Source organism: Gobio gobio (assembly GCF_949357685.1).
Source record: "Gobio gobio genome assembly, chromosome: 2".
In the NCBI taxonomy this organism is placed as follows: Eukaryota; Metazoa; Chordata; class Actinopteri; order Cypriniformes; family Gobionidae; genus Gobio; species Gobio gobio.
Genome location: NC_137098.1, coordinates 58900132 through 58913780, shown reverse-complemented (window position 1 = coordinate 58913780; position 13649 = coordinate 58900132).

Here is a 13649-nt window from a genome sequence, read left to right as displayed (position 1 = left end):
CATTTAGAAAATATTGCAAATGTTTAGTGCAAATCTGTAATGGAAACGCGGCTACTGTTACTGTTTTCCATGTTTGATACTGTAAAGCTGCTTGCTTTTAACAATCTATTGAATAAAGTGTTATATAAATAAATGTGACTTGACTTTACTGGAGTGCTGACTTGCAGAGCTTGTGCAAACATATCCACATCACTATGATCAGATGCTTTCTTAACTGCTTTTTTCCCTCTGCTGTCATTTTTCTTGTGTGCTTATTACAGGATATATTTACATATTCATCTATACGCCACTCTCAGCAGGATGGATGCCATCATCAGGATGTTTGCTAACTGTAAGAGCCATATTTCAGAATTTATTTTCACATTTTTATATTTGTTAATTAGTCATTTACCGTTGAATATATTTCTGTGGTTTATATTTGTTCTTATTGCACATGTTCAGGGACGTCATTTTTGTAGCGGATGTAAAAAGTTATTGACACATAACAATAAGTTCAGATGCACAGTGGGAGAACAAATCTTTTGACCATTTATTATAATTAATATGGCATAAATTGGCTATATATATAGTTGTTGAAGACATCACTGAGCAAGAGGATTAGGCTGTATTTAAGAAATGTGATTCTTTATTGACTTGGAAGAATAAACCAGGATAAACGAAGCTATGAACTTTGAGTTGAGAATACAAGATAAGAAGATACGTTTCAAAACTCGTGGAATAACTAATGGACATTCACATGTCCTGAACATTAACAGTATACCGCATGTCACATATTTCAAACTTCTTATTACCACTAAGCGAAGAACGAAAAAGGGTATATCAAGACCAGCAATGTCAGTACAGGAGAAATACCACACATAATTCTTCACTCAAAAATGTCAAATCAGTCATCATTTATTCCTCCTTATGTTGTTCCAAACATGTATAAATTGCTTTCTTTAGTGGCTTGCCAAAGGACGAAGGATGCACATTGTTATTATAATGAAAGTAAATGGCAACTGAGACTGTTGAGCAACTATAAGGATAAAAAAAAAAATCATCATTAATGTATGTACAGACTTGTGCACTATATTCCACATGATTGTTTGCAGTGCTGGATAGATGGACATTTTTGACCGAAACTAAAAATGCATAGACCCCTTTCACAGACTGTGATGACACGTTTTAACGGTCATCAATATCATATTTGTATTTAAAAAAAATTTAAATGTATGCACATTTATAACACTAATACTTAGTATTATATTACTTTTGCATCAAATTACAAAAAACAAGTTACCGCTGCTGAGAGACTGTTTCTGATGGTACAACTTAACATTTTTCTCTCTTTTGACTGCTGTTATCAATCTCACTCTATTTTTTCCCTCTTTTTGAAAGTTGTGAAATCGCTACTGTGGCGTTTTTTCTTTTGTTATTTAAGAAAATGGGGACACAAAAAAATATATTTAATGTATACTCTCATTCCCCGCTATAAAAGTTAACCCAACTATGACGACTTCCTCTCTGAGAAACCCAGAAATGTGAAAAGGGTCTATTCACTAAAAATCTTCCCATGAAAAATGTAATTTATATACAGGGTTTTTAAAGACAAGTGACTGAATAACATTGGACTCCATTATATTCATTGTATGGATAAAAAAATATTTTCCATTTCACAAAAGAAAGAAAGTCATACAGGTTTGGAATCACATGAGGGTGTATAAATGATGAATTTTCAGCAACCTAAAACTATGAAGTAACAGATAGAAAGGGTCTTATTTTGACAGATAGCACATGCAAAGGTCTATTTCTTAAACACACACACACACTCACTTTACCTACATAACCCGATGAAGCTATAATGTTAAGCTACACTGCCATTTACAGTTTTTCTCAATTGCTAAAACACTAAACCCTATTGTCTGAACCAAATGCTCAGTTGCCTGAACCCACTGATTGAATCAATCACTCTTTTGGCAAAACCATAAGCACTTTTCACCTGTTTAGACACAACTTGCCAACACATTTTCATTGTGATGCACCCGTGCTGCAAAATGGTGAGCACAGGTGACAAAAGTCAAACACAATTAAAGCACAGATGTCACCACTTGAACACAACAACTCAAAATTGATCACACTTGTGGCTAATGATGTGAGGGAACATATACAGTAAGCCAGTTCAGAGAGCACTGGTTTGTGAGGCCCTACAATGGATAGAAATCTGAGAGGAAGAGTTCGTGTGAGAGGAGGTCAAGGTGGTCGAGGTGATCAGCGAAGACAAAGAACAGTAATTCCTGATGAAATCAGAGCTACTGTGATTGACCATGTTCTTGTCCATGGTATGAGCATGAGGGAGGCTGGACAAAGGGTACAACCAAACATCAGTAGATTCACTGTGTCCACCATAATCCGAAGATTTAGAGAAGAGAACAGGTAATTACCTTTTTTTGACATTATAGTACAGTATGTAAATGTTTACAGCAATTATTGTATGACATACTATATACTGTACCACAGTATACTGTAAGTAAATTTATGTTTCAGTACATCACTGTACCAATATACTGTAGTATTGTATTGGAGGGTTTGTCTAACTGTTTGTAGGCCAAGTATTCCATGTATATTTTTGTACTTTATTTTCACATGGGCTTACTGTACACAAGTGGCAAATGCATAAGATTTCTGTTTTGTCTTTTTGTACAAGTGCTAAATGAACAGGTTTTTTTTTGTTTTGCAACATGCATTTAGCCTCCAGTGAACAATAAACATTTATTTCTCCAGCTTCATGTCCTGAGCATTGTGTTTTCTATTTTTCTACGTAGTGTTTAGTGACTGTTCAGTAGTGTTTTTAATTTTGATTGACGCGGGGCACGATTTGACAACATAGTTCAGTTTTGAGCAAAGATTGAACTGTTTTGAGGTGAAAGTTTGGTTTTGAAAGAAGAGTCTGAGGTTTTGTGAATGTAGCTTGAAAATTGGGTTTTGTGTTCACAGTTTAGAGAAAAGGAGAGCAGCATTCAAGAAATGTGTCTTAGCAATCGAGAAAAACTGTAAAAGTTTGGGGTTAGTAAGAGTTTAGCAATTAATACTTTTGCCTTAAATTGATCAAAAGTATCAGTAAAGACATTTTTAATGTTTAAAAAAAATTGTATTTCAAATAAATGCTGTTCTTTCAAACTTTCTATTCATCAAAGGATGAAAAAAACAAAAAGTTATCATTTCCATATAGTATAGTTTCCACAAAAATATTAAGCAGCACAACTGTTTTCAACATTGATAGTATTCAGAAATCAGCATATTAGAATGAATTCTGAAGGATTATGTGACACTGAAGACTGGAGAAATGGCTGCTGAAAATTCAGCTTTGCATCACAGGAAAAAAAAGTAAATTTAAAAATATTTTTATATAGAAGACTAACATTCTTCATTGCATTTCAGGCTATACTGAGAGGATTTCTTCCATGCAAGTGGAGGGTAAGAAAACATTAATTTAATGCAAGATATGACGGCATTCACATGTTCTATAGTTGACAGTCAGATCAAGTTTCCCCTTTCACTTTCCCATTTTCTGTACATCATCTGGACACTGATACGTTACCAACTAATAAAAGTGAAACCGAGAAAAATGGTCAGTCCTCATGCTTTCATCTTTCATGTGCTGTCTGCATTGTTGATATCAGCGTCCCAAACCTTGAGCCGCTGCTGTCAAGATCTCCATCCTCAGGGGGAGCCCGACAGTGCAGTTTAGTCTGATTTTGATTTTAAGTGAGCATCAGATCAGATGTCAATGTCTATTCCCACAGGCTGCAACCCTGTCAGATACCCCTCTGTGCCAATTAGTCGAGAGAAAGGACGGAAAGGCAACGACAGAAGCTGCACTGCTGGGGAACTAAAGCCCCACTAATGGCTAATCAGAGAGGGACTTACTGTCTTCATAGTGGCTGGATTTGTGAAGTCCTTTTGGGGATAGCTGTCCTGGGAGACCGCAAGTGTGGAACATGGTGAGGCGCTAAATGGTGGCTGTCGAACCAGATATTGGACTGATCTGAGGAGGAGAGTGCCCAGAACAAGAAAATATGTTGTGTATACAGACAAGGCATTACAAATTAATGAATTTAATGAACAAATATTAAATAAATATTTGAATGGCCCTACAAGTTCGAAACTATTTGGAAAATATAGTTGATATATTTTAAAATATTTTATAAATGAGGGGAAAAAACAAAGACGTATGATATTGGTAACACTTTACAATAAGGTTTCATTAGTTAACATTAACTAATATTAATGAACAATACTTTTACAGCATTTATTAATATTTGTTAATGTTAATTTCAACATAATACATTATTAAAATCAAAAGTTGTATTTGTTAACATTAGTTAAAGCACTGTGAACTAACATGAACTGGATGTTTAACAAAGATTAATACATACTGTAACAAATGTATTGCTCATTGTTAGTTTGTGTTAGTTAATACATTAAATAATGTTAACTAATAAAACCTTATTGTAAAGTGTTACCAAGATATTTATCTGACAAAAACGATTTGGCAAAAAAAAAAAAGGCAAACCATAGCAACAGGTTTTATGCAAAAAGCTCACAGGAAAAAAAAACAAAAAAACATACACTGACTACAACAGAATTGATTATTAATATTTTGTTTGTTCTCTATTTTTACATGTGTTCATAATTTCTTTGTATGACAGCCTGGCCAAAAATATACACAATTTCACTGCATTATCACAAATAAACTCCAAGCTCCAACATGCAATATATTTACAAAACCCATTTTTAATAATATGTGAATAAAAAGTGGAGATGTCAATTTTCCTTGACCAGACGTCACTTTTGACAACTACTGTATGTGTATAATAATACATTAATTTATTATATTATTTTTATGAGAGCCAGCAGAGCCTGATATATTTTAAAAAGGTATTAAAAATGTTTTATAAATGTAAAAAATTACTATAGTAATAACAGTAAATTATGCATAATTACAAGTAACCATAACCCAAACCCTAACCGTAACACTAAAGTAAGTACATAGTTAATTAATATTACTCAGTACTAACTTGAGTAAGTACATTGTAACTATGTCACCTTAAAATAAAGTGTAACCACACACACACACACACACACACATACACCAGAAACCTCAGACTCTGCTGGCTGTCATAGAATGAATATGATTCAGTGTCAGATTGGGATGCATTTAATTTTCCTTTGAAACAGAGGTGATGATGTTGAGCTAATAAAGGGTGTTTATTATAACCTGTCATGACAAGGAAACACTAACCATGACGGATGACCCCTACGGACTCACACAGACTCACACACACACACACAGTCTTCTGATCTCAGTGTTATTGATCGTTTCATTATGTCTTTTTGCTTTTTCTGTGACGGCCATTCAATCTTCGCTGTCATCTTCTATTGAACCCTGCGTTCGGGGAGGAGCGGGATGGAAAGTGATGGGTAAAAACGGGACGCAGAGCGGGGGTGCCGGCGGTCGGGGGGAGCAGGACACCGTCTGTCGCTGCCATCGTGGCTGTATACGAGTGTGTATTCGAAAAATGGGTAGAGCAGGTGGTGTGACTAAGCAGAGCCTGGCGCAAATGGTCCGTGCGTATATGTGTGTGTGTGTGTGTGTAGAGCGATGAGACAGGGGTGTCACCTCTTGCTCTTCCGAATAGAGAGGCCCATCACACCCACCCAACTGTTTGGCATTCAGAAGTGTCCACCTCTTTTTTTGCCTCTCTCTTTTCTTTTAGTCCTCCCTTTCTTGCCTTCATAATGCATTGTTAACAAAACAGTTTACCAGGCTTGGCTGGTACATTATCCAGTGGGCCTCTGGAGACGCTGTGATTTAGGCAAATGGATTCAGAGAGAGGTGTGGCCGTGGCGTCTTAACAAAACGCCACATGAGTCGAGACTGAATCTTCTCTCTTCTTCCCTATTTAGTCTCCTCCATATATTAAATAGCAATTAGGCTCTCTATGTGTGCAGTGTGCTGAAGGGAGCAGAGCTACTATGATCTCACTGCATATGCATGAATGAGCCATACTGATCACCTCACATCATCTCCTCTGAGCATTATGAGACCTATACTTGGCTTTCATAGAGGGCAGAGGTGGATCATATCTTTACATACCAATTTCTATGGTTCAGCCCAGTGTATGAAATTAAAGATAATGCGTAAGAGAGTCAAAGAGATGGCAAACTAGCAGAAGTTGACTTTGCCCTATATCTGATGAGATTCAAAGACTGTTTTAAGTGATAAAATAGTATGCTATTATATATTACAATAAAGAAAATTGCATACGCAGACATAAATACAAACCCACACACACGTTGGGTTTTCACGTTTTATGGGGACTTTCCATAGACATAATGATTTTTTTTTGTGCACAGACTGTATAATCTATCCCATAACCCTAAATCTACCCATCTGCATTTTTACATTTTCAAAAAATCTTAACTTAGTATGATTTATAGCCTGTTTTCCTCATGGAGACCAAAAAAATGTCCCCACAAGGCCAGGGATTTCGTATATTGCCATCTTTGTGAGGACATTTTGTCCCCATAATGTAGGGTTTACCAGGACCACACACACACACACACACACACACACACACACACACACACACACACACACACACACACACACACACACACACACAACACACATTATATACACAACAGGCATATACAAAACTACACAAGATTTGAACTAAAAAGAGGATTTTTTTCAAAAATGTCAGGTTGGGGTAAGTGGTCACAGATGTATTAAATGTAATACATTCACACAATTAAAAAGGTTTTTTGGTCAAACCAATGATTTGAAATGATTGTTTGTTACATTTTACAGTTTGCATTTTGCAATTTTACATTAGTTGTTTTACAGTTGTAATTTCACTGAACAGTCTATAATAAGCCTTTTAAAAGCAGGTTGCGCCATATTTGGGGACTTTTTTCTGGGGCGATATCAGAGAAAATGCTTTTTTGTTGTCAAAACTTTTAGGTATTTGCCTTTAAAGAAAGTGGCTTAAAATAAGCCTACAGCATTCACTGGAGTAAAATTGTGACAACTAGCTCTACACCCCAAAAATGGTCTTTATTGGCATTGATAGTTCCATGAAGAAACTTTCAAATCCATGGCATATTTACATTGCACAAAAAGTTCACAAAGGACACCAAGGCACTTCTTCTAGTACAAAAATTAAGCGTATAGCGTCAGTTCTGGCAGGTCACATTAGTCAAACTCGCATCAGCTGACTGTCAACTGATCACGTCTACCTATAGGAATATGACGTCTATCACTGCATGCATATATATAGCTCCTCGGTACTCTCAGCAGCTATCGCGTTTCTCCAGAGCTCATTTACCCTCCTCCATCCCCAGCTCCTCCTCTCGTCAGTCAGGATTTGATTTCCCTTGAATCAGACTAAATTCCTGAATCATTTTGTACATTTAATATCAACATTAATGATATCTGCAATACATTATGTTGGTTCTGTTCTGTTTACCCTAAAGCCCCGTTCACTCCACCAGCGATTTAGCGCTGCATGTCGCCAACGCCAGAGATTCATGTCGCTAGTGGGCGTTCCCACTACGGATTGCCTATAAACGTCATTAGCAGATAATCCTCCTCCTTCCATGCATCATATTTTTTTAAATGTGTCTCTGTATGTACACAGAGACATATCGTAAAGAGCAGGGAAATTGCTAACAGCTAAAATAAACTGCTCCTCCATCTTGACACGACACCGCAGTAGCAGTACAGCAGACGGATCACGTGCACTCCACTGACTTCACTCCTATAGGCTGTCACTCGCGAAAATCACTTCTCTCGCATCGCTTGACACGCCCACATTCTGTCGTCAACGGTCACTGTCGCTCGTGTCGCCGGAAGTTGCCAGCGCTCCATTGAAATGAATGGGGTTGTGTCGCTTTGTCGCTGCGTGTCGCTGGCAGTGTGAACGGGGCGGGGCTTAATGGTTATTGCTGCTCTCCATGCTCTTATCCATGCTAGGCTGCATGGATGCGCAGGGAGTTCTTGCCCAGAGCAGAACCATACCGGCAATCCAAACTATATGCTAATAGTCAATCAATCATCTTTGACGATAGTGGTCCAGACAGAAATATAAAACGCCTTTGTTATTGTTTTGACTGGTCAAATTTTAACTATTTCTTTTTTTTTTTTTTACTGCACACTGATGCATTTTAGCCTTCTTTAAAGTGTGTCGGAAACCTGGCAAAACAGACAAATACAAAGTTCTGTCACGAAACTCTAGATGGCGCAGTCCTTAACTCAATCTGCTTGCAATCACATCATTCTCTATAGGGCAAAGCTGATTGGTTCCTTCTGTGTCAGTAGCCAATGAGCTTCAAATACTTGGTCAGCATTTGCTGTAGCAGTAGCAGCGCACTTTCAGAAACCCTCACCTTCCCCAGCTCCACCTGTATAGATCTATTCCACCAAGACCAGACATATCAACATTGTCATATCCATTACCATGCCAAACAACTATTACAAACACTGCCAAACGTGAAAGAAATCACCCTAAGGAGACAATCTTAGTCAATTTAAGTCACATTAAATAATATTTCTGACTACATCAAAACCAATTCATTCAAATGTTACCATATGAATTAAGTTACCTGTTAAACATTAAGAGCAAAGTTTGTTTGCTAAAAACAAAATCAACCAGTCGATGTTCTTCAGACAAACATGTACAGCTAATGCCTATAAAATGCATGTACAAAGATGTCATAAAAAGTCTTTTAAAAACACAGGCACATTATAAAACCCTTGAAGACTGACAATGCCTCCAACTGAGCTGCCACCCTCGGCGGACACACTTCACCATAGCCACTGTGCTTTCCATTTCAGTGTGACCTTTTACAATATCATCTCTCTCTGAAGATCTCACTGTGAGGGGTGGCGACGCGGAAAGGGGCAGACCTAAAGACCGGTGCCGACCCGAGGTGAAAACGGGCATCTTGTCCTGATAAATCATGCCGTAATGAGCCCTTCATTGTGCCTGGCATTGTGCTCCAGCACTCCCGCAGTCTGCCACCTTTTGCCTGTTAAGCTGACAGGAATAATGAACTGGCTGCTTTGAACTGGCCTCACAATATTGACTGGTTGCACACAGCAGATGTCTCCAGCTAAAGCAACTGGTAAATGCACATTAGGTTAACAAAAGGGGCCTTTGCTTTTAGGGGGTGGGAGGTGCGGCCACTGGGGGTGTGTTAAAGTTTTTTGGCAGGGGGTGCTGGGGAGATCGGGGCGTAGGTGCAGTCAACAGACAGACAGGGAGCTTCATTTTAAAACAATTCATTTGTCAAAGTGGCCATTCACAGCGGCCTCTGCTTTGTGCGACTGAAGCGTTTGCGGGTGTCTGCCGGGCTAAAAGCGGGGCTGCGCCGTTTCGATGACTGAAGAGTGAAGGAGATGCCAGCACGCAGCACATATGCTAATCAACAAACTTTCGATTTTCCTGCATTTTGTGAGAACAGCAATTTGCAATTACCATCAAAATCAGAAAGACTGATAAAACATACAGTTTTCAGTAAACCCGTAAAAGGAGGATACTTTCCAGCCAGGATTTGTTACATTATCCTGGATTTTTGTTCTTTACCAAATAATGTGACCTCAAAGGCATTATTATATTCAATAATTTGCTGATCAGTATATACAGGATACATCCACAAGAAATATACACCACTGAAATGTTATTTCACAAATCAACATCCATTTGTTGATACCATGCTTAGAAATAAACTGAATTCTATTAAAATGATATATTCGATTTCTTCTAAATTAAAGAAATTGCTAGTATGTTAATAGGGTAACATTTTACAAAAATGTTTAATTTGTTAACATTAGTAGTTAACACGAAATAAGAATGAAAAATACTTCTACAGCATTTATTAATATCAGCTAATGTTTATCTCAACACATTTTTAAGATTTTTTATTTGTTTGTTTTTTAAGAACATTTTATTAACTAACATTAACAAAGATTAAAAAAAAATCAGTTTATAGTCTACTTGACATTTGAAACAACAATAATGTAAAATTCACCAAAAGCTCACTTAAGTAATTTTCAAGGGTAATTAACATTTAGCTTAAAAGTCATGAACATAACAGAGAAAGCATTGTCAACAAATATAAAATAGAATATTTTCGAAGTGAAAATAGTCTTTCTTAAACGTAAAAGTTGCGTTCATTTTGCACTTCTTCTAAGCAACTCTACCCTCTCAACTCTTAAAATCACATGGCATGAAACTAAATGTGCCTTTTTGGACATGTACTGAGCTGCGTATATGTACTGATACACAAAAATACTAATACAGGACGTGAAAGCCAAGAACCACTTTTGTAAAAATCATATTCATTGCATACAATTACATTCACTATCGTCCTAATAATGACTATTACCTATCATTACTACATATCATTATCATTAATATGATTTTTAACACTGAGGCTGAAAGCGCTGGTGTCTGCGTGGAGAAAGCCTGATTTAAAGCGTGACCGTCGTAATGGTGCTGTAATAGGCCGTGACTAAACACGCTCACGGGTACCAGCTCAGACACACAGAGAGGCTCATTGCAGCCAGAGGGCTACGGCAGGCCAGCGCTGATTAGCATATAATTGCTGCCATTGTATTTGACATGGAGAATTAAGAACCAGCTTGGTGGCAAGATGTCCATTCGTCCCAAGAACAGGGAACACGACATATGGAGAGGAGACTAGAGGGACTGCACTGTAATACTGACAGTTGTTTGCAAGTTTTCTACCTAATATGGGAATTAAAAATCATTTTGATGGCTAAAAACAATAAATTCTGATTGAATTCTGATATATTTTTGGGTGAACGTGATTTCATCAAGAACAACATGTTCATGGATCATCTTTGTTGCAACGTTCCAATCAACCAATCAGATCTGAGGGACAAGTTTACAGTTTATGCCAAGTTTAGGCGCAGGACTACATTTTCAGACAGGAATTTTGTCCCAGGAACAACAAACCCCAGGAACATATCTTACTTGGCACGGTGACCATATTTTTGATAGGAATAAAACCGGTTTATGTATCTTTTACCACATAAAAATATTTTTTAATTTACCTGAAATAAAATATATAGTCTTAGTTATACAAGGGAAAAATAAAATCATTCATTCAGTTCAATACAATTTTTATTAAGACATATAATACAACATTTTATTATATTAATGATCATACACTATAAAGATGGTCATGTAACAAAAAATAGGGTATCTAAATTGAAGTTTTCTTCAAAATAAATAATGTCTGAACCAATATGACTACATAAGTTTATAAAAAAGTATATTTGTTTATGGTTCAGGTTAATCTCTTTAAGGAAGCTACTTTATTCTTTTTGCATAAGAAAAAAAAAATCCATATCAGAGTTTGTTAAAAAAGAAAGAAGTAAAACTGCACATAAATGCATATAAATAAGTTAGTAAAGTTTTGTTCAATGAACCAGAACTGTGTGACCTTCAGATCACAAACCATGAATTTGAGATTATAAATATTTGATAAGATTATACCTATCTGCTTCTTGAGACGATATAAATGATAATTCAGCTCCCTCCCCTCTCTCTCTCTCTCTCTCTCTCTCTCTCGCACACACACACACACACACACACACACACACACTTTTTTCAACAGTTTCTTTTAAAATCTAAATCTCTTTTAAATCTCACATTTCTTTCTTTCGCTCTTGTCTCGCTGACTCTTTTCGCTGACCCGACTCAAAGGGAGAGAAGCTATGTCTTTGCCTCCTTTACGTTCCTCTCATGCGACAGCTGAGCGAGTGAGTGTGAGGAAAAAAAGAGAAAGAGAGGGAGAGAGAAATACAGCCCGGCACTGAATGACCTGACCACTGGTGACAAAGCAGGATTGGTCACGCTGGCTTGTGAGTAATGGGGCAAAGAGAAATGCTTGTGTGTGTGTGTGTGTGTGTGTAGCTGGTGGTGTGTAATGATTCGCTTGCTTTGACACAGTTAAACCAGTTCAATCTCAACACCAGATGTAACACAACTGAGAGGAATCAAGCCATATGCACAGGTGTATTAAACTTTCTCTCACTGTCATCTGTCAACACTGGATAATCGTAATGTTTTCAAAGCAGAATTTCAAAGGACGCCTCACGTTTGCACACATGTATGGATGTAGACTGAATAATACTCAAGAAATAGATGCATGGTTCTGTTTGAGAGCTCATATTTATGAGAAAATATTATAAAATAATTCAATATCATTCAGACAATACAGTACACCCAAAATTCACAATAAAAACAGTGTAACAGAATAATTATTTTTTTAAATTAATAGTTCTATAAATTAATTCTATATAACTATATAAATTAATTCTAGTTCTATAATTCTATTTCCACAAAAAAAAGTATTAAGCAGTACAACATCAGTATATTAGAACGACTCCTGAGGGATCATGTGACACTGAAGACTGGAGAAACTGAAAATTCGGCTTTGCCATCACAGGAATAAGTTACATTTTAAAATCGAATAAATAGAAAACAGTTCTTTTAAATTTTTTCTTAAAAATGTATGCAGACTTGGTGAGCATAAAACGCAAGAGGAAGACACTAGAGATGCAAACACTATGGAAATTTTGGCCAATATGGTATAACCAATAATTGTTTATATTTTTAAAGGGGATAACCAATATATACTGACCAATATTAGATATCAATCTACATTTCGTGAAAGTGATTACACAAAACAAGATGCCTGTGTGACATTGTTCAAATCTTACAGGCTCGGAGTAAACATTTTACTGAGAAATAGAAAATAATGTGGGGTCCACGATCATCTGGCTATAATTTATTGGTTTAAATACATCAGCCTATTTTACTTATCAGGCCGATATCAATAATGCTAAAAAAGTCACATGTACAGATTCACTCTTAAGAAAAGGTACTATATGGAGCCTTAAAGGATTCTGTCAGGCGCTTCATAGAACTTTATAGGGGTTCCTATCATGGGATTATTTTATGGATTTAGTTTTAATTCATTTGTTTTAATTCATTTAAATACATTTATGAATTAAACAGCTCATAAACATACTTTATCACTAGTAAAAGTTGAAATAACTGTTAAACATGGACATATTTTTCAATCATTTAAGAAAATTTTCCTTTTTGGAAAGTCAAGAACCCTAGGGTTCTATTTAGAAGTCCATTGAACTTTTTTCTAAGAGTGTAGTTTATTGTGTTCAAAATGAAGTAAAATTGCGAAACTTTGAATAGGGGGCAGTCAGGAAGGTGTTGTCAGCTTATTTTTATGAATTTAGACTCTGTTTAGTAATGAGCATATATATGTATTGTATAAATGTGAGGGAGGTCACATTCTCCACGCACATCCTTTGAGATAAGCGGCACATAGCAGGATTGTTTTTCTCTCTCTTTGTCCTCAGCGACTCCTCAAGGGTTCAGGAAGGCACATGAGGGCCTGTCACAGGTAGAGCAGAATAGGGATGGCTCCTCTAAAATAACCCTTGCCCCCATGCTTGATTGCCCCCTTATTGACACTCACTCTCAAGTCCACAATAGCGGTCCTCAGACGCTGCTGAATAGACTTACCCCTGACGGCCCGCCTCCCAGCCACTC